Genomic DNA, 4,738 nt, shown 5'->3' on the forward strand with positions numbered 1-4,738 from the left:
GTTATATTAGCTACGCCATTAAAAAAAACACTTTTACTTTTACCATTAATATTATAACAAAAAAAAGTTATATATATCGTTTTCCCCGACTCATATTATTATTATTGTATTATACATAAATGATAAAAGTATTATCGTATCATTTGGTGGGTAAATACTAGGTTTTCGATCAAACAATCGAAAGTGGATTATTCAAAATCTATATTTAGTGAACTTAGAATTTGTACGATCTTATTATATGTGTATATATTTAAATATTTCTTCCATATTCATATACACATATATACATAATTCAAGTCAAAAACAATGAATTCGTTCAAACACACAAAATCCACCTCTACAAATAGCTAGCCAACATAACATGATCGGCTAGCCAGAGGCGGAACCACGTGTAGTATCAGTATATATATATATATAATTAACGCACATAGTTGGGATAATATATACTTGAAGACAAACAATCTTAAAAATTTAATAAATTTTTTAATAGAAAAATTTGAATAATTTAAACCCCTTACGATATTCTGACTCCACCTCCGCTAGTAGCTAGCTAGCTAGCTTTGGTGTTTAAATCTTACACATAATTGTGTTGTACAAGTCCAATAATTATTCAAGAAAAACTTTATGGTGCCAGCATTTTTGCAACTCAGTATTTATATAATATCCTGCAAAGTTAGCCAGAGAAAAGAAATGATTTCTCTATAATTAATATTAATAATTAATAATATATAACACTCTGGCATGGTTTTAAATATAATAAAATCCTCAAATATTAGCCGTTGTAATAAAGAGAGTAACAACCAAATTACTTTATAGGGTCTGTTCATCAGCAAGGGAAAATACTTATTTTTTAGTATTCGATAAGTAAGTAAAGAAATATTATTGATTTTTTAATATTCGATACGTAAGTAAAAAAATATTATTATAAAAGTATGTACATAATTTAAATAAATATTACGAGAGGTAATCTGGTGATTAGGGGTGTGGATGGTAGGGATGGGTCTATGAGGGTGATGGGGGGTGAAGGTGAATGTGAGGAGTGTTGGAGGGTACTGCGAAGAGACAATCGACGTAAAATCTGACTTATGAAATTTATTTTTTCTATTTTCATTAGAGAAAGTTAATAATTTCTTATTTTAAAAGAATTTATTTTCCTAAGAAACTCGTTTTTCAAAAATTTCGATCAATCTTGTTCTCTTTTTCTCCTTGAGTCGGATGAATCGAGGGTTCCAAACCTTCCAAAAGTGATAGGTATGTGTTCTTTCTTGGCACTCTCTTAGACTGTCTATCCCTTTATATTATACCTGGGTATAAAAGCCAGAAAGAAAGGGCGGGCTGCGATTTCATAAAAACAGTTGTGAAACTGAAACGACGTTCAGGTTTTCTGTATACTGCTTTGTATTTAAAACAGTGTACAGTTTCCCTTCAGCGTTATTACGTTGGGTGTTATTCTAAGAATGACACCATGTCTGTTCCAGTTTCATTGACCCGATGTGGAATTCCCAAGATCATACCTGCGGTATTACGAAAACACGTAAGGGCAAAGCCTGATCATGGTGATTATTTGGTCAGGATATATCTATCTTAGTTTGGATTATCAAAATAGATTGCGGTGGCTCCTAAAGTGAAGAAAGCCACTTTCCAATCAATTACGACTCCTCACTCAATATGAGGGGGAAAAAAATAGTATCATGCATATCATAAAATTTTGATATATATATATATATAAATTTACAAACTTTAATCATGGGCATGGTAAATCTTTATGATATGAAAAAAAAATAAGTTGATAACCTACTAAAAATGATAATTGATCATATGATTAAAATTTGCTCATACTATAAATAAATCTTAACACTATCAACTAGTTATAACTTCACCCAAAAATTAATTTTTATTACCATACACCTTCCTCAAACATTTATGAAATTAGTTTTGAGTGTTTAAACCAAAAAAAAAAAACTATATTTATTTATATAAATAATAATGCAATAAAAGTAGTACTCTCATATCTTTTTAAATTTCACAGAGCAACCATCCCTTATTGTCTGGCCTATTTAAATAACCATAGTGTACCCTAGCTAAGCTAGCTACTCCACTATTTACCTATATATACATATATTATGGGCTAGACGTCGCAGACCTACGCTGCTCAGATTCTTTTCACATATATTATTTTTAAAGAATTTAAAATATATTCGTAATATTTTTAAAGATTCCGAATAATATAGTAAGTTAAACTACTTCTCCTCTAATTTGTTATGAATTGCTTAACTATCACTTGTATATGTTGATAGCAATCAAGTTTTACCCCCACCCTACATACATATACGCACACAATTTTTTTTTTTTTGTATAAGATAAGTTTTTTTTACTATAAGATTGAAACAATGCTTAATTAGTTAAGATGATTAATTAGTAGATATTAGAATCTAAATTAGCATTAAGCACTATTGAATAATCAAGTTTACACCTTTTACACAAAGATAAAAGTTTTTTTTTGGGTTAAAAAGTGTATAAATATATTGAATAACTGTTAAAGAATGACAAAAGTCCCACATCGGTGGTTAATGAGATGGGTGGACTCCTTATAAAGCTTGGACAATCCTCCTCCCTTTGAGCTAGCTTTTGGGGTGCGAGTTAGGCCTAAGACCTAATTTCACATGGTATCAGAGCAGGGTCCGTCTCACCCGATGTTGGGGTCCTTAAAATCAAAATTGCCCACGCACCAGATGCTAAATGACAAAAGTCTCACATCGGTGGTTAATGAGATGGGTGCAGATGCTAAATGACAAAAGTCTCACATCGGTGGTTAATGAGATGGGTGGACTCCTTATAAAGCTTGGACAATCCTCCTTCCTTTGAGCAAACTTTTGGGGTGTGAGTTAGGCTTAAGACCTAATTTCACAATAACTCTGGATTTCTTTGTATTTCTTTTTATCTCTTTAACGAAAATTTTAACTTCAACTATTCTCATGAATTGTTCAATTATAAACAAATGACAAATTTTGAGTACATTAGGTTAATACTCACAATTTTATAGAATATATTATCACCAAAACAGAAATAAAATAAGAAGAAGCAACAACAAAATAACATATATTTCTGAATTTTGATAACAAGAAATCCACAATCGATATTTTTTAAACGCACACATGATAAATCCATTTTAGTATAATGACCCATAAATTATACGAAAGACATATATCGTGTGATAAATTTGATTGAGAAAATATGTAAGAGATTTAAAATCTCACAATTTGGAAAGGAATCATTCTCAATTAATTCAACCGCCTTACATATGCTTAATATATATATTTTTTTCATAAATGTGAATAAATATAACTTAAAATCTTTGTGTTAAAAACTAAATTGAGAATTGAGAATTTTTGTCTTTTTAGGTGTTTTTATATATCTTTAAATGGTAAGTGAGAAGGACAAGGGGTGTGGTTAAAAGGATTATTATTATTATTTATTTTTGTCTCATATATAGTAACAAAATTTTAACCTTTTATTACCCAAAAATAAATTAAATTTATTTATTTTTTCACTGAAACGTATGAAAGAATAAAAGATCACAGAGAGAGCAAAAACAAAAGGGCAAACAAGATGAATTTATATCAATAATTGATGAAAGCGAATCTTCTCTGCCATTTTTTTCACTATGTTTTCACCACTTTGATTATTTTTTTTAAAAAAAAAGTCAAGCAAATCAAGAAAAAAAATATTATTAAAATAGAAAAAAATAATAAATGAAAGAAAATGTAATTTCCATTAAATAATAAGTGTACAAAATGAGAAAAATCCAAAAGTTTCTCCTTTCCCTTTTCAAGAAACAATAAACCAAAAAAAAAAAAAGAGGAAAAAAAATAAAGCCTTTCATGGTTTAAAAATGTGGATCTGAGTTTTAGTGGCGAACACAGAAATTTTTTTAACTAAATAAATTAAATTTATTCTTTATATATACTCAGTAAAAATATATTTATTACAATTAATTCCTAGTGACAGAAGTAGAATTTTTACCCATAAAACTAACATTTACTCTCTCTATATATAATTTTAAACCGACATATATTATTAAATGTAATTTTCAGACGAAAAGATATATGCTCTAGCTGATTTTTCAAAACTAATTTCAGCAAGTCTTAAAAACCATAATTCACTATATAAAGGTGTACAATAGGTAATTAATTAAGAGAATTCACAATAATAAGTATGCTAAGTAATTGAATTATCTAACTCATGACAATTTAAAAGTAAATTTAATAAAACAAATAAAAACTATATATTATAAAAATTTAAAAGAATTTACCATGAAAATTTGGCTTGATTATCTTCAAAGTGTACTCCATAGGAAGGAAAATGTAAAAAAAAAAAAATAAGTCCAAAGCTTGCCATCTTTTCCCACAGCTTTCTTGGACTTTCATAGCTTCAAATCTCATCTCAAAATTATCAATTTAGAGATCAAAATTTAGCAAGAAGAAGTTCAAGAAAGCTGTGGAAAAGCATGACTAGGACTTGGTCATCGTCATCGATCAACAGCTAGCGTAAAACTTGTCAATTCTTAAAGATTTAATATAAGAAAAAATTGAACAATTTTTTTTTTAAAAAAAAAGGAGAAGAATTTGAGAAAATATTTGATTTGTGAGAAGAGAGAAGAGTTAAAAAAAAGACATAGGTCATATAGATATAGAGAATGAAACAAATTAATGTGTTGAATGGACCACACTAGCAATAT

At 28.4% G+C, this 4,738-nt stretch overlaps 1 long non-coding RNA gene and 1 other non-coding gene across 2 annotated transcripts; both read right to left on the reverse strand.

Annotated features, from left to right (window-relative positions):
* Window positions 1–463: 463 nt before the first annotated feature.
* On the reverse strand, window positions 464–4,738 carry LOC138337113 (uncharacterized). Its single transcript, XR_011210528.1, has 2 exons — window positions 4,313–4,738; window positions 464–665 (listed from the first exon to the last, which is right to left on the reverse strand). It is a non-coding gene; the product is annotated as an uncharacterized lncRNA (long non-coding RNA).
* MIR396b (microRNA MIR396b) lies at window positions 4,378–4,527 on the reverse strand. Its single transcript, NR_130103.1, has one exon. It is a non-coding gene; the product is annotated as a microRNA MIR396b (primary transcript).

Source organism: Solanum lycopersicum, chromosome 7 (assembly GCF_036512215.1).
Source record: "Solanum lycopersicum chromosome 7, SLM_r2.1".
NCBI classification, from domain to species: domain Eukaryota; kingdom Viridiplantae; phylum Streptophyta; class Magnoliopsida; order Solanales; family Solanaceae; genus Solanum; species Solanum lycopersicum.